This window comes from Monodon monoceros, unplaced genomic scaffold (assembly GCF_005190385.1).
Source record: "Monodon monoceros isolate NGI ecotype Baffin Bay Population unplaced genomic scaffold, NGI_Narwhal_1 Super_Scaffold_15, whole genome shotgun sequence".
Taxonomy (NCBI): Eukaryota; Metazoa; Chordata; class Mammalia; order Artiodactyla; family Monodontidae; genus Monodon; species Monodon monoceros.
The window spans coordinates 16,724,389-16,748,345 of record NW_021703771.1 but is presented as its reverse complement, the minus strand read 5'-3'; positions in this window follow the sequence as shown (position 1 = coordinate 16,748,345).

Sequence of the window (23,957 nt, the reverse complement as noted above, 5' to 3'; positions counted from 1 at the left end):
ATCACCCCACCCCCTCCTGGTTCCTGTCACCTGGAAGCTTCTGGGTCTCTCATTTGTTGACAGTTTTGGCACCTGGATCACACTCTTCACCTCCACCACGAGTATGGATCGTATCTATGCACAGTTGTACTTGTTTAAGTCTCTCCCAGGTAGGATAAATTCTTAAACTTCACATGTCCCTAGAAGATTCTATCTTATTTCCCCTCTCCCCATTCACAACCAAATTTCTTGAAGAGCTGTCTATAATCATTGCTCCGTTCTTTACTACTCTCAGAACCATCACCATCTAACCGTGCTCTCACCAGTCCACCAGAATACCTTTTGTGAAGGTCATGATGTCTTCCATGTAGCCGAATTCACCTGGTGATCTTGACACTCAATGACTGATGACCACAGCCTCCTTTTAGAATGACTTCTTCCCTTAGTTCTCTTGATATCCTCTTATATCCTTCTGTTTCCCTCTTATATTTTCTGGCCAGTTCTTCTGTGTTCTTTATACATACTCATCTTCCTTGAAGCACTGTCCTGGGCTTGTTCTCCACCCTCCGTTTTGTTCTCATGCTCTAGTCCTTCCCGAAGGAATCTCAGATAGAACTCTGGTTCAAGTACCGTGGATGTCTAGATGACTGGAAATTTCTATTTTCATTCAAGATCTCGCTTCTAATTCCAGTCCCGTATGTCCAACTGCCCACTGACTTCTCTTGGATACCCTCAAAAGTACCTTAAACTCAACATGTCCAGCCCTGAACTTAGAATCTTGCCATTTCCCCAAACATGATGTTCTTTCAGTATTTCTTATCTCGATGAATGATGATCTCATCAGACCATTTGCACAAGCCAGAAACCCATGCGTTTTTCTTGACACTGACTTTTCCTTCACTGTTTACATCCAGCATATCACCAACATATCACTGTATTTGATCATACAGAATATCTCTCAAAATGTTCCTGTTCTCGCCCTTTCCACCAGCCTCACTCTTGTCCAAGCTACCATGCACTCATGTCTGACCTATCATAATTGCTTCTCATGTGGCCTATCCACATCTATTCTATGTCAGCCCATTCTTTCTTCTTAAAATCTTCCATTAGCTTTACATTGTTTTTAGAATAAAGAAAAAGATCATTATGGTCCTATATGCCACCTGTCACAGATTCTTACAACTCGCTTCACACTCGTGCTGTTGCTCTCTTCCCTGTATCTACAGAGCCTTCTTTCAGGTTCCCAATGTTGCCATCTTGCCTCCAGCTACAGGGCCTTTGCACAAGTAAGTCTCTCTTATTTTTACTTTTATTTGAAGTGTGATTGATTTACATAGCCACTGGTTTATTTATTTATTTATTTGTTTATTTATTTATTTATTGGTTGCGCCATGCGACATGCGGGATCCTAGTTCCCCAACCAGGGATCAAACCCGGGCCCCCTGCATTAGGAGCACGGAGTCTCAACCACTGGACTACCAGGGAAGAACCAAGTCTCTCTTTATAGAATGCTCTCTCTCGAACCTCATCCTCTTTATGTAGTGTTAGTACTATATCATACCTAGATCTCAGCTAAAGGGTCCCTTCCTCAGGGAAGGTTCCCTGAATTTAAAGCCTTCATTCATTATAGGCCCTCATAGATTCTTATTCTTTTTCCATAGAGCCTCTTTCTTAGTTTTTGTTTCTTTGTTTGTTTATTCATATTATATTATTTTTGTTAAATGTCTTTCTTGCCCACTGGACGTTCTGTGAAAGCAAAGATCCTTTTATTTGCCTACAGTCGTATCCCCAGTGCATAAGAACAGCTCCTGGTGCGAAGAAGCTGCTCAATAAATATTTGTTAAATGAATGGAGGCCAAGACAAAAATTACATTTTTGTTAGTCATGTTTTCTTCTCTGTCGTTTCTCTAACACAGTCGTAGCTAAATTGCTTGCTTTAACTTCTGGGCAGAAAGCTCAAAACCAAGGTAAGACTGTACAAATGTTAGGATAAATAATATTATGTATAGAGGGAGAACCGTATTTGGATTCCGCAAAGGAGCATTGAGGAAGGTAAATTAAAATTATGTCAGCTTCCCAAGTAGCCTAGGTCTTAGCTGCAAATCCTCTTCAGAAATTGGCAGAATGTAAATAGTGTTTTAAGGGTGGGTCTGCATAGCATTTACAAGCATGGAACTTGAAATTAGACAGACTTGTATTTGTTTCTTACCTCTTCTGTTTTTTGGCTATGTGACCTCTACAAATTATTTACCTCATTCATTGATTTTCAGTTTCTTTATCGGTAAAATGGTGATGTTAACATCAGTTTCATTTGGTTTGTAGAGATTTGCTCAGTGTATGGAACACCTCATACCAAAAATGGTAGCAGGGTTTCTAATGATTATTAGAGAATTTCAGCAAGTCTAATTCTGCCTGAATTTTATTCTTGTTCAAACAGATTGTTCATTACACATCACAAAATACTGTGCTACAAGTCATCTACCATCATTGTTTTTGTGAGGCCCATTTGTGGTAAGCGATGTAATTCCTGAGGCTCTGGATATATCCTTCAGATATGTAATTCCTTCCAGCCCTCAAAATGCTACTCAGGACAAGTAAGACACATTCTTAAGGTTCTTTATTATAAATCCTCCTTGGTCAGTTAGCTGACAGAGTTGGAGATTTTTAATTAACTGATTGATTTTTTCTTCCATTTTTATTGAGAGGTAATTGACATATAGCACTGCATAAGTTTCAGGTATACAGCATGATGATCTGACTTACATATGAAATGATTATCCAATAAGTTTAGCAGACATCCATCATCATATAAAGATACGAAATTAAAGAAATAGAAAAAATCTTTCCTCTTGTGATGAGAACTCAGGATTTCCTCTCTTAACACCTTTCGTATATAACCTACAGCAGTGGTAATTATATTTATCATGTCGTACATTGCACCCCTAGTACTTATTTATCTTATAACTGGAAGTTTGTACCTTTTGAATGACTATCCAATTCCCCTCCCCCACCCCCGTCTCTGGTAACCACAAATCTGATCTTTTTTTCTGTGGGTTTGTTTGTTTGTTTTTTGAGTATAATTGACCTACAACACTGTGTTAGTTCCTGGTACACAACATAGTAATTCTATATTTCTATACATTTCAAAATAATTGCTATGATAAATCTAGTTAAAATATGCCACCTGATAAAATATTACATGTTATTGACTATATTCCTGACACCATACATTTCATCCCCTTGACTCATTTATTTTGTAACTGGAAGTTTGTACCTCTTAATCTCCCTCACCTATTTCTTTCCTCTCCCTACACCCCTCCTCTCTGGCAACTACCTGTTTGTTCTCTGTATCTATAAATCTATTTCTGTTTTGTTGTGTTTGTTCATTTGTTTTGTTTTGTAGATTCCACATAGAAGTTAAATCATGCAGTATTTGTCCTTCTCTGTCTGACTTACTTCACTTAGCATGATATCCTCTAGGTCTACCCATGTTGCTTCAAATGTCATTATTTCATTCTTTTTTATGGCTGAGTAATATTCCTGTGTGTGTGTGTGTGTCTCCATTTCACATTGTGCTATATAGTCCCAAATCTAAATTAGCACATCTACTTAATATGAGCTCTTATCCAAGCCCTGTACACAATGGTCAAAGATGATCCCTAGTGAATGCAAAATTTGCTTGTTCTTAGCTACTTCTCAAGTATTTTTATATTTGGGGGAAAAATTATTTGCATGAGTTATCACACCTGGATACCTGGCTCCAAGGAAACATGAAAATCTTATGTTGGTGCTCATACCTCACAGCCAGTGGTTTTGTACACAAAAGATACTCAATAAATATTTCCCGAATAAGTAAATTAATAGAGTAACAAATATATTTAGACTTTTTTTTTTTTTCGGTACGCGGGCCTCTCACTGCTGTGGCCTCTCCCGTTGCGGAGCACAGGCTCCAGACGCGCAGGCTCAGCAGCCATGGCTCACGGGCCCAGCCGCTCCGTGGCATGTGGGATCTTCCCGGACCGGGGCACGAACCCGTGTCCCCTGCATCGTCAAGCGGACTCTCAACCACTGTGCCACCAGGGAAGCCCTATTTAGGCTTCTTTACAAACTAATCCTTCTAGAATGATTGGCATGTGCTGCTATTATGATTCTTGAGTTACTGTAGTAAAACTTTGAGGGATTTTAACTTGTTCAATGAATGAGGCAGATAATCCCCTTGGACACTTGGACAACTTGGTTCCTCACAGCTACAATCATAAGTAGATTTTATTTTAAAAGGTAGATTTTATTAAAATTATGAGTGAAATAATAAAATTATAGGGAAGTAATATTTTACTACTCATAAATTGAAACAGAAATCTATATCTAATATTTATTAAACTGTCTCAACCCACCTCTGGATATGGATGGGGACCACTTTCTATGACCCTGACTTCTCTTCTGCCTAATTCTTTTTTTTTTTTGCCTAATTCTTATTAAAACCCAAGTTCATAATGTGGCTTTTCTTTCTGAGTGAGATTTCATGGCTTTTTTGACCATGAGGAAGTTCTGAGTCAAATTTTCAACTCACTTCTTATAATTGTTCATGCTGCACTTTTTAAAAAATATTATTTTATTCTGTTTATTCCTCTTTCCTCTCTATGGTACTTGTATGGTACAGTAAGGTAAAGTATTAATAGTTAGATTTCTCCTAGAGGCAGCTTTTGGTGCGGCTGGGTCACAGCTTTAATTAGACTGATTTTATCTGTGATTAACATAGCCCCCCCAAATGGATTTAAATTTATAATTTCGATATGGCTATTTGTGTATTAGAATTTTATTGAGAGGTATATAATGACTGTTTCTATATCCTTGAAAAGCAAATAGTTCCAAAAATTCTTCTGATCAGGGCCATCAGTCAGAACAGGAGCATTAACCACGTTGTAAACATACTGTATATCCACTACGCTGCGGGCCCTGACATGCTGCAATTATTTGTTTGATCAGATTTTAAAAATGCATTTGTTATATTGTCTGCTTTGGTAAAATGCCTCAAATCCTCTTTTAAAATTATAAAGTATAACGAAATAAACATTTTCAGAACATACTCTTGTTGCAGGCACTGTGTTAGGTACTATAGACCTGAGTCAAAACTTGATTTGTAAATTATAGGAAAGAACGTTGAAGCCTAATGAAAACTGGTAAAAATGTCCCCACCCCCTAAGTATATGTCAGTTCAAAGGGATAATGGCAGATTTGTGCAACCATAAATTCTTTCATAGATTTAGAAGTAGGAAAAGAATAAAGGGGGTATTTAATACAGCTTTTTCCAAATGTGTTCCATGGAACACCATTGCAGAAAATAGTAGTATTTTCAAGAAATAAATGAACACTTTCCGTGGTCAAATAATGATGGTGCAAAATCATATGGTGGGTAAAACTGCTGGTGCCTTAGCACAAATCAAGGGAGTGGGTCCAAGCTGTACTAGTTGTCATTGTATTCTTCACTGTCACACACTTGCAGTAAAACAACAATAAACAAACAAAAAGCCAATTTTACTTAGTAATGTTCTCAGTGGGGCAGTAAAAATTATTATTATTAAATCTTGACTATTGGGCACACATATTTTTAATAATCTATGTGGGTAAATGGAAACTATGCACTAACACTTCTGCATGTGAAGTAGGATGGCTATTTTGAAGAAAATCACTTGTGGAGTTGAGTTGTAGCTGAACTAGCCATGTTTTTCCTGGAACACCAGAAAATGTTTCCTTTTCACTTGATAAAATGACTACAGATAACTGGTATTGAGACATGAATATTTAGCTGACATTTAAAAAGAAATGAATGAATTCGTCCTGCACTTCAAGGAAAACAACTGACATCATTTGTTGCCAATGAAGCATAGTTGATTGACAATGTTTTGTTAATTTCTGCTATACAGCAAAGTGATTCAGTTATACATATGTATATACAATCTATTTCATATTCTTTTCCATTATGGTTTATCACAGGGTATTGAATATAGTTCCCTGTGCTCTACAGTAGGACCTTGTTGTTCATCCATCCTATATATAATAGTTTGCATCTGCTAACCCCAAACTCCCACTCCTTCCCTCCTCCACCCCCCTCCCCCTTGGCAACCACAAGTCTGTTCTCTATGTCTGTGAGTCTGTTTCTGTTTTGTAGATATGTTCATTTGTGCCATATTTTAAATTCCACCATATAAGTGTTATCATATGGTATTTGTCTTTCTCCTTCTGACTTATCAAGTGAAAATTTGAATTTTGGAAAACTTTTATCTGCCACCATGAGCTTAATCCAATATGTAAAAACTTTTCTGATGAGATTGGTGGTGATATTAATTGATGTTTCTGATATTGTATAATGAAATGCATCAACATTTGGAAGATTGCCATAACTTGGTGAATCAGTTACCAAATCATGCACGGGTAAGAGATCCATTCAAAGAGCAAGCTAGACCAATAGATTTTAATATAACACAGAATGAAAGTTTATTGACAAGGTTTCTGATTCCATGTTGCAGTTAACCTTTCAGAAGTGACCACTTGTTGAGTTTTAGTGTAGTATCAAAGAAAGAGATCCAGAATTATCTGAATGCTAAAATATTCTCCCCTTTCCATATCCTAGATCTTGAGATGCTAGATTTTCTTTATATGCTTTAATAAATATAACATAGCAAAATTAATTGAATGCTGAAGCAGATATGAATGTCCAGTAATACAGACTCAAAAGGGTTTTTTTTTTTTTTTGGCGGTACGCGGGCCTCTCAGTGTTGTGGCCTCTCCCGTTGCGGAGCACAGGCTCCGGACTCGCAGGCTCAGCGGCCATGGCTCACGGGCCCAGCCGCTCCGCGGCATGTGGGATCTTCCCGGACCGGGGCACGAACCCGTGTCTCCTGCATCGGCAGGCGAACTCTCAACCACTGTGCCGCCAGGGAAGCCCAAAAGGGATTTCTTTTTATGTAGAAAAAAAAAAAAAAATGATACTCTGCTAAATATTTTTTATTTTGGAAATAAACTTAAAAAATATATTATTTATGTGATATGTAATGGGTGTACTATTGTTATTTTTAAATGAATTAATAAGGATATAAACATATCAGTTTTAGTTTCTAAAAGAGTAAATATCAATAGAAATAACCAACATAAACAAAAGCAATTTTTATCCTCAATAATTTTTAAGGATGGAAAGGGGTCCTGCAAAGAAAACATTTGGGAACCACTGGACTAGAAGAAACCTTCTGAGGTCACATTTAAGTCCTTTCATTTATACATCTTCCATGAAAATTAAAACCAGCACTTACATTTCTATGACGTTAAAAAATAGCCATAAGGGACTTCCCTGGCAGTCCAGTGGTTAAGCCTTTGCCTTCCAACGCAGTGGGTGATGGTTCCGTACCTGGTCAGGGAGCTAATATCCCACATGCCTTGTGGCCAAAAAACCAAAACATAAAAACAGAAGCAATATTGTAACAAATTCAATAAAGACTTAAAAAAATGGTCCACATAAAAAAAATCTTAAAAAAGTAGCCATAAAATCTTTAATAGTGTCATAAATGTGAGAAGTATGTCTTTTCTGGTTATTTCTAGGAACAAACTTTATGGAGAATGAAAATCCTGAAATGTTATACTTGTTTTATTTTACCAAAAATACCTTCTGTTTGTGTATCAAATAAGTATTCTCCAAAAAGCTTAATGATATTAATATTAAAATAATGTTACAATACAGATAAAACTTGAGACTCTAAAAAGATAGCAGCATAAATAGAAATTCGATAGTGAGGAATACATTCATTATACTTTCCCAAAGGCTTTTTTTTTTTTTTTTCCATTGAATTATGACACCTGACAAATGGCTGCAGGGAAAATGCCACATGACTTCTCCTGTTGTTTAAAGCTTGTCACAGGCGGGTGCAATACAAGAAAAGATCAATGCATCTTTCCCATTCCAGAGTGTCTCTACTTATAAAAGGAAACTGTTCTCTCCCCATCCTAAGAGTGGTTGACTTAGAGCACTACAACAGATCAATGATGTTGTGGGTGCTTGATAAATTTAGGGAAACAGAACGAAAAAGATGGAGTCCCACTCATGGATTTCCTTGCAAAGTCACCCTGCACTAGCCAAGAAGCACTGTTTATGTTTTCTATGGGAGCCACTTTTCTCGTATCCAAGTTACCCTTTTGGTTACATATTGGTACCTCTGAGAGCCTTGCTGCTCCAAGAGTGAGTCACAGACCAGCAACCTTCATATCTCCTAAAGCTTTTTATAAATGTAGGCTCTTGGGCCCCATCTTAGACATCCTGAATCAAAATCTGCATTTTAACAAGATCCCCAGGTGAGGTGTACATTTATTCATGTTGGAGAAGCCCTGATGTACATCAGATGATCTCAACTATGAATGCACTTTGAAAGCATCTGGGGAGTTTCAAAAAACCCTGATGTGTGGGCTACATTGCAGAGCAACTAGATCAAAATCTCTGAGGGTAGGACACTCCATTCAAGAATAGGCCTTCTTTGATACATATTCATAGATGCACCTTTGGATTTATTATGGAAGTCAGTGGGAAAACATACTTCTTTCATTGGCAACCTTTTTTAAAAAACACCTTTATTGAGGTGTAATTGATATTTAAAAACACTGAATGTACCTAATTTGATGAGTTTGGACATAGGGATACACCCATGGAACCATCACCACAATCAAGGAAATAGACATATCCATCACCTCCAAAAGTTTTCTTGTGTCTTGTGTGTGTGTGTGTGTTTGTGTGTAGGAACATGAGATCAACCCTCTTAACAAATTTTAAGTGTACAACACAGTATCGTTGACTATGGGCACTGTATCACAGGAGTTTATGTTGCATAACTGAAACTTCATGCTGTTGAACAACAGCTCCCCAGTTCCCCCTACCCCAGCCCCTGGCAACCAACCTGTCCTCTGCTTCTATTATTTTGACTATTTTAGATACCTCATATAAGTGGAATCGTGCAGTATTTGTCTTTCTGCAATTGGCTTATTTCACTTAACATAATGTTGTCAAAAACTCCAGAAATAGCAAAATTAAAACCACCATATCAATAAAAAGTATTTAGCAGGAGTTCATTATGCATATAAGGACAGTTCAGGAACTGGGACAGTTCAAGTTCAAACACTGATATGAAGTTCAGGGGCATGACATTACAGGATGGCTTATAAAGTGAAAATGAGGAAGCTGTTTAACCTTTACAATGAGGAGTTATTATAATGGGGGTTTCCAGACAGCAGGGGATTGGTTAAAAGTTGAGATCCTGATTTCAGTTCTCTTGGATATATACCCAGAAGTGGGATTGCTGGATCGTATGGTAGTTCTCTTTTTAATTTTTTTAGGAACCTCAATACTATTTTCCATAGCAGCTGCACTATTTTCCATTCCCGCCAGTAGTGCACAAGGGTTCCAATTTCTCCTCATTCTTACCTACAGGATGTTGTTATCACTTATCTCTTTTGTGATATCCATCCTAACTGGTGTGAGGTGATACTTCATTGTGATTTTCACTTACATTTTCTAATGTTAAGAGATGTTGAACACCTTTTCATTTACCTTTTGGCCATTTGTATATCTTCTTTGAAGAAATGTCTATTCAGATCCTCTACCCATTTTTTAATTGAGTTATTTTTTTGTTTGTTTGCTGTTGACTTGCAGGAGTTTCTTGTAAATTTGGGGTATTAACCTCTTATCAGATATGTGGTTTGCAAATATTTTCTCCCATTCTTTAAGTTGACTTTTCACTCTGTTGTTTCTTTTTTCCATGCAGAAGCTTTTTAGTTTGATATAGTTTCACTTGTCTGTTTTTGTTTTTGTTGTCTGTGTTTTTGGTGTCAAACCCAAGAAATCATTGCCAAGACCAATGTCAAGATGTTTATCTCTAGGGGTCTTGCAGTTTCAGGTCTTATGTTTAAATCTTATCCATTTTGAGTTGACTTTGTGTATGGTGTAAGATAAGGATCCAATTTCATTCTTTTGCATGTAGATATCCAGTTTTCCCAACACCATTTGTTGAAGAGACTAGTCTTTTCCCCCCTTGTGTGTTTCTGGCACTCTTATCAAATTCAGTTGACTTTTTATGCATGAGTTTATTTCTAGGCTCTCTATTCTGCTCCATTGGTCTATATGGTCTGCTTTTATGCTATACTGTCTTAAGTACTGTAGCTTTGTCATATATTTTAAAATCGGGAAGTGTGATGCCTATGTGATGCTTCCAGCTTTGTTCTTCTTTCTCAAGATCGCTTTAGCTACTCTGAGACTTTTGTGGTTCCAAATGAGTTTTAGAATTTTTAAAACTTTCTGTAAAAGTGACTTTGACATTTTAATGGGGATAGCATTGAATCTGTAGATTGCTTTGGGTAGAATGGGCATTTTAACATTATCATTTCTTCCAACCTATGAAGGCAGATGTCTTTCCATTGATTTATGTCTTCTTCAACTTCTTTCATCAGTGTTTTGCAGTTTTCAGTGTACAAGTCTTTCACATCCTTTGTTAAGTTCATTTATAAGTATTTTATTGTTTTTTATGTGATTGTAAATGGGATTTTTTTTTCTTAATTTCCTTTTCAGATAGTCTGTTGTTAGTGTGTAGAAAAACAGCTGATTTTTGTATGTTGATTTTGTATCTTGCAACTTTACTGAATTCATTTATTAGTTCTAACAACATTTTGGATGTGGAACTTTACTGTTTTCTATGTATAAAATCATATCACCTGTGAACAGAGATAACTTTACTTCTTCCTTTCCATTTTAAATACCTTTTATTTCTTTTTCTTGTCTAAATGCTCTGGCTAAGACTATGTTGAATGGAAGTGGCAAGTGTGGGCCTCCTTGTCTTGTTCCTGATCTTAGATAAACAGCCTTCAGGTTTTTACTGTTGATTATGATGTTAGCTGTGGGCTAGGTCATATATGGCCTTTATTATGTTGAGGTATATTCTTTCTATACCTAATTTGTTGAGAGTTTTGATCATGAATGGATACTGAATTTTGTCAGATGCTCTTTCTGCATATATTGAGATGATCATAGGATTTTTATCCTTCAATCTGTTAATGCGGTGTATCAGATTGATTGATTTGCAGTTGTTGAACCATCCTTGCATCCCAGGCAAAAGTCCCACTTGGCCATGGTATAAAATCCTTTTAATATGCTGCTGAACTTGGTTTACTAGTATTTTGTTGAGAATTTTGCATGTATGTTCATTAGGGATATTGGCCTGTAATTTTCTTTTCTTCTGGTGTCCTTGTCTGGCTTTGGTGTCTGGATAATGCTGGCCTCATAAAATGAGTTTGGAAGTGTTCTCTCCTCTTCAGTTTTCTGGAAGAGTTTGAGAAGGATTGGTGTGAATTCTTCTTTAAATTTTTGGTAGAATTCACCCATGAAATCATTTGGTCTTGGGCTTTTCTTTTTTGGGAGGGTTTGGTTATTGATTAAATCTCCTTACTGGTAATTAATCTATTCAGATTTTCTATTTCTTCATAATTCAGTCTTGGTAGGTTGTAGGTTTCTTGGAATTTATCCATTTTTTATAGGTTATCCAGTTTGTTCATACTAGTTTTTTTAGGATCCTTTGTATATCTCTGGCATCAGTTATTGTCTCCTTATTCACTTCTGATTTTATTTATTTGTGTCTTCTTTTCTTCTTAGTCTAGTTAAGAGATTGTCAACTTTGTTTTTTTAATCTAGCTCTTAGTTTTATTGATTTTTTTTCTATTGTTTTTCTAGTCTGTATTGTGTTTATTTCTCCTCTAATCTTTCTTATTTCCTTCCTTCTGCTAACTTTGGGCTTAGTTTATTCTTCTTTTTCTAGCTTCTTAAGGTGTAAAATTAAGTTGTTTATTTGAAATATTTCTTCTTTTTTAATGTAGATGTTTATTGCTATAAACCTCCCTCTTAGGACTGCTTTTGCTGCATCCCATATATCTTGGAATGTTGTGTGTTTGTTTTCATTTGTCTCAAGACACTTTCTGACTTCTATTTTGACTTCTCCTTTGATCCATTGTTTTGTCAGGAGTGTGTTGTTTAATTTCCACACATTTGTGAATTTTCCAGTGATCCTCCTGTTATTGATTTCTAATTTAATACCACTGTGGTCAGAAAAGATAGTTGGTATGATTTCAGTGTTCTTAAATTTGTTGGTGTCCTGACATGTGATCTATCCTGAATAATGTTCTGTGTGTGCTTGAGAAAACTGTGTATTCTGCTGCTGTTGGGTGGAATGTTCTGTGTCTTTTAACTTCATTTGATCTATAGTATTGTTCAAGACTGCCATTTCCTATTGATTTTCTGTCTGAATGTTCTATCCATTGTTGATAGTGGGGTATTGGAGTTTCCTACAATCATTGTATCACTATTTCCCCTTCAGTTCTGTCACTGTTTGCTTTATTATATATTTAGGTGCTCTGATGTTGGGTGTATGTGATTGCTATATCTTCCTGATAAATTAATATTTTTATCATTATATTATGTCCTTCTTTGTCTCTTGTGACTTTTTAACTTAAAATCTATTTTGTCTGATATAAGTATAACCACTCCTGCTCTCTTTTGTTTAGTATTTGCATGGAATGTCTTTTTCCATTCCTTTATTTTTAGTGTGTGTCCTTAATTCTAAAGTGAGTCTATTGTAGAAGGCAATAGTTGAGTGTTGTATTTTATCATTCAGCCACTCTATGTCTTTTGATTATGAGTTTAATCCATTTAGTTTAAAGTATTGTAAATATTGATAGGGAAGGACTTCTATTGTCATTTTCTGTCTGTCTGGTAGTTCCTTTGTTCCTCTTTTCTTCTCTTGCTATCTTCTTTTGTGTTTCATTGATGTTTTGTACTGATATTCTTTTATTACTTTTTATTTATCTTTTATGTATATTCTGTAGGGATTTTCTTGTGTGGTTGCCATGAGGAGTCCATAAAACATCTTATAATTTTAACAGTCTGTTTTAAGCGGATAAAAACGTAACCTCAATCACATACAAAAACTCTACACTTTTATTCCCCCCTACAGACACACACACACACACACACACACGCACACAAACAACCTTTATGTTATTCGTGTCACAATTTACTTGTTTTTGTATTGTGCCTCCATTAACAGGAAGAAAAATGAAAATTTTCATAGTTAAGAACTTGGGTTTGGTGTGAGAAAGATTTAATTGTTTTGGTTAGAACTCTTTGGTTGCAAATAACAGATGCCAACTCAAGCTAGCAGATATCTGTAAAAACTAATTATGGACAAGTTACTTAACTGTGCTGACCTCCAGTTTCCTTATCTGTACAATGGGGACATTAAAGAGTACCTACCCTCTAGAGTTACTGGGCTGCTCAAATGAGATAATACATGCCAAGTGCTTAGGGTAGTGCCTGGTTTATAATCTGAGCTCAATAAACGTTAGCTATTATTATTGATAATGAAACCTGTGCAGGCAACTTGACAATACTAGTTACAATACTAAGAGTTGGAAAGAAGGCTGAGTTGCCAGCTCCTCTCCAGGTCTACCCCTTAGCCTGGAAGCATGGTAACACCAGGGGGTCCTGCTATTAAATTAGGACTCATCTCTTTTTATCTAGTATGTTGGCTGGGATTTGGGAGTGGAGAATGAAGAAAGAGCTGCAGGGGCTTATGAAAAAACAAAGATAAAAAGAGCTACATGATTAAAAGTCCACAAAATAATGGGATTCAAAGAGTTATGGTTTCTTACAAAGAAATATTTTCTTTTGGGATTCATTGTTTCCAGGAATCCCATAACCACTCTTGGAGTGCAAAATGCAATAAGAATTACATGGGCCAAAGAAGGAGAATGCTGGTGGACATTCTCTACAGGAGAGTACATTTTTAATTTAAAACATTAGCATATGCTTGTTCTCTATGAAAGCCCATTGCAGAGAGTTCAGGTTAACACTAATTGATTTAAACCTCAGATCTCAGTAGGAACCCACAGATGTTAACTGCTCACTGATGCACTAAAGCTTCCTAAGTTTCTCACAAAGCTTCAGAGTAATTGTAAAATATTTTCTCTAGGTCCGTGGATTAGTGAAGTCATTATCTGGGGGAGGTGCTGTGAGGCCTGAGCTAATGCTGTAATAAAAAGTCTCTTTGGGAAAAGAAAACTTCTTGGTGGGTTTGTGAGTTGTAGGGTGAGTGTTCAGCTGAAAAATACATCTAATGTTCATGTAGACCCAGCAGAAGAGAGGATTCCAAATTTGTAGAATCTGAAGCTTAAAAAATTGGGGGAGGTCCTCTTTAGGAGATTGATCTTAATGAATTACAGTTAGAATAATGGTACTTTTGCAGATTTTACAAAATTATATCACCACGTGAGATCATATGAGGGTGTCACCCAGGGCTCTGGAAGTGATGCATGCACATCTAGGGTCCTGAAGTTTAAGCTTCACTGAATTGGGGGTAAATCCACCTCTGTCTGGCAGTGAAGTTAAATAATCAAATTTTTTATCTAGACAACATGATCTGGAATTAGGGTACTGCAACCTGTTTTCATTTACACTTTTGACTCAGAGTGGTCTCAGCAATTCACTTGCTCACTTGCAACCTCAGTGTCTTGGTTTGTTCTGGAAAACATGAATATATATGTTTTTCTTCTGTCAGTGTTGCTGCAGCAATGACTATTTTTAAGGCATTTAATATCTTTCCTTGGGAAGAAAGTTGTACCAGTACACACCAGATTACTACATTTTTCATCCTAAATTAATCTCTTGGGTGATCTCAGACTCAGTGAAGTGGAGGCTCAAATTGGAAATCCTCTTTTCGTGTCTTTACGTATCCATCAATATAACAATGGAAGAGGGATAAGCCTTTGTTCTGAAAACCTGCAAGTTGCCCACAAAACTTATTTGATAAAAATTGTATACTGTTACAGAGACAAAAGTGTTACCGTTAATAAAAACAAAAGATAAAAACTCGAGTTTTCCGGCAGGTATTTGTAGGGTTACTCCAACACAAATTAAATGAAATATTGCAGAAGTGTCTTGGTTAAAGCAAAACTGAAACATAGTGAACCAGATAGAGACACTGGGCTTACTCAGACTAAACATTAGTTCTGAGGACACCTACAGAATTGTTAGCACTTTGCCCTCTTACAGCAAGTATCCCAAATGCTACTTTTGGCTTTGAGGAAATTTGGTTGCTTGTTTAGTTTTACCTCAAAATTGGTCACTGAATTAGTTGTGAGCCTGATTGATATGTGTTCTTCAATTCTTGATAACACCCTAGTATTTATTTTATTGAAGTATAGTTGATTTATAATGTTGTGTTAATTTCTGCTATACAGCAAAATGATTTAGTTATACATATATACACATTCTTTTTTATATTCTTTTCCATTATGGCTTATCTCAGGATTTTGAACATAGTTCTCTGTGCTGTACAGTAGGACCTTGTTGTTTATCCATTCTATACGTAATAGTTTGCATCTACCAACCCCACTCCCAGTCCATCCCTCACCCCCCCCACCATCCTCCCCCTTGGCAACCACAAGTCTGTTCTCTATGTCTATGAGTCTGTTTCTGTTTTGTAGATAAGTTCTTTTGTGTCATATTTTAGATTCCACATATAAGTGATATCATATGGTCTTTCTTTCTCTTTCTGACTTAATTCACTTAGTATGATAATGTCTAGGTCCATCCATGTTGTTGCAAAGGGCATTATTTTGTTCTTTTTTAAGGCTGAGTAGTATTCCATTGTATGTATGAACCACATCTTCTTTATCCATTCATCTGTTGATGGACAGTTCAGTTGTTTCCATGTCTTGGCTACCGTGAATTAGTGCTGCCATGAACATAGAGGTGCATGTATCTTTTTGAATTATAGGTTTGTCCAGATATATGCCAGGAGTGGGATTGCTGGGTCACATAGTAGCTCTGTTTTTAGTTTTCTGAGGAACCTCCATACTGTTCTCCATAGTGGCTGCACCAATTTACATTCCCACCAACAGTGTAGGAGGGTTCCCTTTTCTCCATACCCTCTCCAGCATTTGAATAACACCCTAGTATTAATTGAGATAAAGATTCTGAAAACTTGGCACTTGTTAAGAACCGAATGAACACCTCTCACACTGTTTGAGACAGAGCTATTGACATCTTCATCTGTGTTCCGCAATACATTTCTCCTTAAAAAATATAAAACCAAACTGGCTTGATTTTCCCTTTCTGCCATAACTGTGGGACCTTGGGTGTTAGGGTGGACTCTGCCAGAAATTACATCCTGAGACAAGAATTTGAGTATAAGGGAGGGTAAGTGTGGCAGGGAGTGGGGAAGTGGGTCAGGGAAGCCAACACAAGGGATGTCAGCAGGTTACCTGTTTCTGGGAGATGGTGTAAAGCACACCTCAGGGTTGTGTCTTCTGAGGGCAAGGAGCTGGTTAACCTAACTACCTGTGTCATTGGCTGAGAGTTTGTCTGGAGGCGTTAACTCCCCAGCACCTGCCTCTTACCTATGCATAAACTCAGTTGGCTCCTGTGGCCAGAGAAAACAGTCAGGCAGGTAGAGACAGGTACTCGCTGTAGGATGCTGTGGGCCTGTGTGGGTACCCTGGTGGTGAAGGGTGTCAACAGCTTCCACCATACAAGGCAAATCACAACTTCAGTGCTGGAAGGAAACTTTGAGTTCACCCTACAGGATCCATTTTCTTTCATTGCAAAAATGAGAGTTGTCCACTAAATTCTAGACATTTTCTTCTCTAACTTTTTAATTCTTTCATTGACTGTAGATCTTTCCTCTAGGTGCAGTTCTGGACAAGGTAAGAATTCTGTACAAAATCCTGTTCTGAATATGCCTGGTAAAGTGTATTTGCTAGAAGCATGGTAGGAGTACCAAGAGACTTACAAATACTTTGGAAATGCACAAAATTCAACTCTTTTCATTCTATAGAAGCATTAGCATGGGGACTTTTTTGTTTGGGTGTTAAAATGTGTGGTGTGAAATAAGGGTGCGTGAATCAAAATGATTGCTTTTTTGTGGTGTTGGAAAAGGAAATCTAGAGTGAATAAAATCAAACAGGGAACTTAGTATTTAACTTGAACCTGGTTTTAAAAGTAGTCTCAACTCAGGCAATTATTGAAGTTAAACAAAGTTAAAGGTTAGATATTTGAAAATAGCAAGGGAATGATTTTCTCTATTTATCTCTGAGGTCTTCTTTCTTAAAAAGGAAGCAGGGAATCAGTGGACAGTGGGCTTTCCCTCAGTGGCCGTGTTTGAACTTGAAGCTTTCCTGGTTCATGTTATGTTGTGTCTGCTATTGATTGACGGGGGCAGGAGGAAGGAGAGGTGCTTGGCTTTGAGCAGCTCTGGCCAGAGATGCAGGCAAAAATCCCTCCGTGACTCACTTTGGCAGCTACTCTCCCGGAGCCAGGAATATCCGTCAGTAAATAGCAAGGCAGGCAGCCCGGCACTGGGAAGGAGCTACATCGGCTTCTGCCTGTCCCATGAAGGCCGAGACCTGGCTGCCAGAGGCCCTCTGAGGGTCGAAGACCTGTGCCCCATCTGTAAATAGGCCTCAGATCACCACACGACAGACATCCAACCATCCGGCCTCCGTGCGCCTGGTGTACTCAGGGAACAGGATTATTCTGGGCCCGCCAAGCTGATGGTGAGGCCTCATGTCAACCTTCGGAAAATTTCCAGTGATCTGAACTTTGCGTCACCCTGGTGCCACTGCACAGATGTGACTAGTTTTGCTGATATATTTTAGATGCCTTTAAGAACTAGACGGGAAAAGTCCTTTCCCATGAATCCATTACCCGAGACTGGAAAGGATCCTTACACTTCAATTCCTTTATGAATTGTCTGGTAAATTGTTAAAATGCAGATTCATGGGCCCTTAATATTTCCTGGGTGGGGCCCCTGAATCTGCATTTTAGTGTTTCCTTGGTCGATTTTGAGGCAGGTGGTCGATGGGCTGCACCTTGAGAAATACCTTGTCTTGTGGATCCATTTGGTTTTAATGAAGGGGGTGGGGTAGGGAGGTAAAAGAGGGGCAATGCCCATCTCATCTTGCAGGAGAGAGCAACAGCTGAAAATAAACCCATTCTTGGATTTACTTTGGCTGGTTTGGGGGAAAACACACCATCCCCCAATTTCACACTGGGCTGTACCTAGTTAAAAAACAGAAGCCTAATGCTTGGGAGGATTCTGGGTTTGAAACCACCATGACATTTGATAGAGAGAGGAGGAGACCTTGATCGCAGAGGGTGATTCAACTCAGAGAACTAAGCGTGTATATATTCCATTCTGATATTCACGCTTCGCCCTGCTGCTGCCCCAGTTCTCAGGTTGACCAGATGCTCCTCTTGCAAGGAAACAGCTCTTTTGAGCACAGATGGCTGGTTGTCACTCCTATCATGGATGTGTCAATGTCACAGTTCCTACATTAGTCAAACACCTCACCCTAAACTGATTTTTCTGGAAAGTTAGTCACTGCTTGCATGGCATGTACAGCTGACCCTTGAACAACATGGGTTTAGGCTGCGTGGGTCCACTTATAGGCAGATTTTTTTCAGTAGTCAATACTATGGTACTACACCATCTGTGGCTGGTCGGATCTGCAGATGCCAAACTGAGGATACAGAGGAACCAGGGATAGAAGGGCTGACTATAAGTTATAGGCAGATTTTTGACTTTGTGGAGCATTGGCACCCCTATCCCCCCCCACCCCCGAATTGTTCAAAGGTCAACTGTATTCATATCTGTGCAGAACTGTATTGCTTTAGTCTTATTTTCTCTGGGCTTGTTCTGATTTCAGCGATTGTCACCAATATCATATATTATGTAAATGTAATCCACAGATTCCCAAACTCTTTGGAGGGGAACACAATATTTAACTATTTGAACTTACATCACCTAGGCCCTTTCAAATGTAACAAGAAAATCTTGGGAGACCTTCTGAAGTATCTGTGACGGGCTAAGTCTTTTGGAAATCCAAGGTTAAGATTTCATGGTTTAAATAAAAGTATGGTTCCATGCAAGCCATTCCCTTAAACTGGGAGACCATAGATAACGTTGCCTACTGGTTGGTTTTACTAAAGCACAAATGGAATACTGTGGTTGTTAGAAGCTAGAGTATTTGTTGCCGTGGCTGTCCCTAGCCCTGTTTTAGGATTTGGGGGTTGCAGACAAGAGTCTTAAAAATCGATTAATGATTTTTGTTCTGGCCAAGTGACAGAAGAGTGGCAGCATTCTGCAGGCTAATTTCCAGCCCTACTCAGCAATACTTTTAGCCCATGGGCTACTCTGAGCACAGGCAGGGGAATGGAAATAGTGGGGTGTGGGAAGAAAAGACAGTCACAGAGTAGAACCAGAAGAAGGGACAGAGGAGAAGTTGTGCAAGAAAGAAAGAAAAGAGGGCTGTGCATGAGAGTGTGTCACCAACCGGGACCTCAGGTGCCACTGGGTAGTTTTAGTGCTCCAGGCTGCCTGTTCCGGCATTGAACTGTCATGGGTCTAAATTTCCATTCTGCACAGCACTGCCACATTCAAAAGAGTTATATTGTGAATCTAGGAGTCAAAATAGCAATAGAAGTGAAAGGGAAAGGAGAACTAGGGCTTTGGGATTGATAGGAACTCAGGAGAAATAGTCTAAAGTGCTTCAACCCTCTGCCCCTCTCTGCCTGGCCACCCCTATCCCAATAGTGCCATGGGGATTAGGCAGAAGAGAGAGAGAGCTGCAAACCTCCAGCTACAAGTTGTCATTATTTATTGACCTTTAATGTGGGAGGCACCATGAAAGTCATTGGGACTTATTCAGAGATGAATAAGACATGTTCTCTGCCTTCAGGGGGTTCCCAATCTGGCAGTAATAAAAGATCCATCAACAACAGCCCCCATTGAAAAGGTGAGAAGCATCATGATATATATCTGAGCAAAGAAATATTAATTCTGCCTGAGGGGGTTGGAGAATTTCAGCTGTGAAAAATATTTAATAATACTCTACCTTAGGAGATATTTATTTTGATAGATTGTTAGGAAGATAAATAACTTGCTGTTGAAAGAGGGATTCTAACCTCATATAGAATTGCAAAGTAGATACAGCCTGTAACACTTGAGTGTGTCTCTCCTCTTAAAAAATGTATGAAACATGTGCATTGAATTTAATGAAGCAAGCCAAAGGACATGGATAAGTGTGCTGGTCAGTAAAAGACAAATTACTTTTTTCTACAAAAGGCGATCTGAAAGTTTGCTGATTTGAATTGAATTTCTTAAAAAAAAAAGAAAAAGAAAAAAAAGCCCTGTAACTCAAGATGACCCTAGAATGCTTGTGTTTAAGATCAGTACTCTAGTGATTTCTAAAGGCAAGAACTCCATAATAATCTAATCTTATATATGTGAAGCTCGCTAATCAGTTTAGTGCTGATGGGTATTAGTTTTTTGCTGGTCTAATTGCTCACTGGACCATCCTCTGGAATCAGAAGCACAGATAAAGGGAATCCATTCTTCTGTAAGAATGTGCTTATATTGCAGACCTATTACCCATTGTGGATTTTCATTAACTGGACTTTGCAGTGGGCGGTTCTACTTTATGTGCCCAGCGGTTGCTCTGTTGATCTTCTGGGGTCGGGGGCGGGTTGGCAGGCATTTCATGGCTTAGGGTTGCCTGAAACATTTGGAAGGAATGTTTAATTTTAGCACTGTTGCCTAGATCCGTTCTGTTACCTGCTATGAAGTCAGACCATCAGGCCCTAATGAGCTTACACTAATTAAAGGGCAAGGTTCAAGAGAACATGCTTCTTGTTTTACCAAAAACCTTTTATATGAAATAATGGCCCAGGGTATAGAGATAAACAGTCCAATAAATACTGTGTAATTTCAATTTATATGGTGAGAAGTTGAAGTAGCCTTGTGGGAAGATAAACTTTAAAATGAGGTGATTGTGTAGATACCGTTTGCACTAGGTTCCCTAAATGTGTCACTAAAAAATTCTTGAAATAGGAGGGCTCAGTTTGGTCAAAACCCATTACAGATTTAATTGAGAGTGAGACATATATAGGAAATTGTGTGGGTTGGCAATATAAACATTACGGGAAGGTCAGAAAGCCTGCAAATCTAAGAAATTTGGATCATTCAGGCACTGAAAAAAGAGATTTGAATCTATAGAGTAATCTGGGAGTCAACACCAGGTGCTTTTTTTCATAACCCTTCCAATAAAGAAAAGAAGAATTTTCTTCTGGGATTATGCTGTCAGATCTGATTAGTTTCTTTTTTTTTCTTTTTATATGATTACTTACTATTTATCAACTTTTATGCTTTTAAACTCTTCTCCAAATATTAGCAAATGTAACATATGTTCCTCTTGAGAAATAGAGTGAAATAAACCCCTATTCTCTTTCCTTTTTCTCTAACTTGAATTTCTTTTGTTACCTGTAAAAAATTGAAATATAATTGACTTACAATATTATATTAGATTTAGGTGTTCAACATAGTGATTTGATATTTTGTACATTATACAGTGATCACCATGACAAATCTAGTTCTCATCTGTCACCCTACAAAGTTATTACAATATTATTGACTATGCCGTACATTATATACCTGTGACTTATTTATTACTATAAAGTTGTACCTTTTAATCTCTCTAACCTATTTCACTCATTCCCCCATCCCCTCAACCACCCCACTGGCAAACACCAATTTCTTCTCTATATCTATGAGTCTGTTTCTGTTTTGTTATGTTTGTTTATTTGGTTTGTTTTGTAGATTCCACATACAAGTGAAATTACATGGTATCTGTCTTTCTATGTCTGACTTATTTCACTTAGAATAATACCCTCTAGGCCCATCCATATTGTCACAAATGGCAAGATTTCATTATCTTTTATGGCTAAGTAATATTCATATATGTATGTATGTGATATGTGTCACATCTTCTTTATATATTATCTATCAATGGACACATAGGTTGCTTCCATATCTTGGTTATTGTAAATAATGCTGCAGTGAACATGGGGTGTATATATCTTTTAAAATTAGTATTTTTGTTTTCTTTGGTTAAGTACTCAGAAGTGCTAGTTCCTGTAGTAGTTGTGTTTTCATGAGGAGGCTCCATACTCTTTCCACAGTGGCTGCACCAATTCACATTCCCACCAACAGTGCATGAGGGCTCCCTTTTCTCCACATCCTCACCAACATTTGTTATTTGTGTTCTTTTTGATGATAGCCATTCTGCGGGTGTGAGGTGATACTTCCTTGTGGTTTTGATTTGCATTTCCCTAATTACTTGTGATGTTGAACATCTTTTCATATGTATGTCTTCTTTGGAAAAATGTCTATTCAGGTATTCTGCCCATTTTTTGGTCAGGTTGTTTGTTTTTCTGATGTTGTGTTGCATGAGTTCTTTGTATAGTTTGGATATTAACCCTTTATCATATATATCATTTGCAAATATCTTCTCCCATTCAGTAGGGTGTCTTTTTGTTTTGTTGATGGTTTCCTTTTCAGTGCAAAAGCATTTTAGTTTGATGTAGTCCCATTTGTTTATTTTTGCTTTTTTTCCCTTGCTTATGGAGACAGATCCAAAAAAATATTGGTAAGATCAATGTCAAAGAGCATACTGCCTCTGTTTTCTTCTAGGAATTTTGTGGTTTCAGGTCTTAAATGTAAGTCTTTATCCATTTTGAGTTTATTTTTTGTACATGGTATGGAAAAAGAGTTCACTTTGATTCTTTGGCTCTCCAGTTTTCCAAACACCATTTATTGAAGAGGCTGTCTTTTCCTCATTGTATATTCTTGCCTGCTCTGTCATAGATTAATTGACCATAAAGTGTGGGTTTATCTCTGGGCTCTCTATTCTGTTCCTTTGATATATCTGTCTGTTTGGGTGCCAGTACCATACTGTTTTGATTACTGTAACTTTGTAGTATAGTTTGAAATCAGGAAAAATGATACCTCCAGCTTTGTTCTTTTTTCTCAAGATTGTTTTGGTTATTTGGTGTCTTTTCTGTTTTCACACAACTTTTAGAATTATTTGTTCTAGTTCTGTGGAAAATGCCATTAGTACTTTGATAGGGCTTGCATTAAATCTATAGCTTGCCTTGGGCAGCATGGTCATTTTAACAATCTTAATTCTTCCAATCCATGAGAATAGTATATCTTTTTATTTGTTTGTGTCATCTCCAATTTCTTTCTTCAGTGTTTCATAGTTTTATGAGTACAGCTCTTTTACCTCCTTGTTTAGATTGGTTCCTCAATATCTTATTCTTTTTGATGCAATTGATTATTTTCTTAAATTATCTTTCTAATGGTTTATCAGTGCATAGAAATGCAACAGATTTCTGCATATTAATTTTGTATCCTGCAACTTTACTGAATTCATTTATTGCTTATAATAGTTTTTTGGTGGTGTCTTTAGGATTTTCTATTTATAGTATCATTTCATCTGCAGACAATGATAGTTTTGCTTCTTCCTTTCCAATTTGGATTCCTTTTATTTCTTTATCTTGTCTGATTGCTGTGGCTAGGACTTCCAATACTATGCTGAATAGAAGTGACAAGAGTGAGCATCTTTGTCTTGTTCTTGATCTTCAAGGAAATACTTTCACCATTGAGTAGGATGTTGACTGTAGGTTTGTAATAAATGGCTTTTATTATGTTGAAGTATTGTTACCTCTATACCCACTTTGTTGAGAATGTTTATTAAAAATGGATCTTAAATTTTGTCAAAAGCATTTTCTGAATCTATTGAGATGATCATATTATTTTTATTCTTTAATTTGTTGATGTGGTGTATCACATTGATTGATTTGCTGATATTGAACCATCCTTGCATCCCTGAGATAAATCCCAAGCATATTCAGTTTGTTAATATTTTGTTGAGGAATTTTTGCATCTAAGTTCGTCAGTGATATTGGCCTGTAATATTCTTTTTTTGTGGTGTCTTTGTCCTTGTTTTGGTATCAGGGTGATGCTGGCATTATAGATTGAGTTCAGAAGCATTCTTTCCCCTTC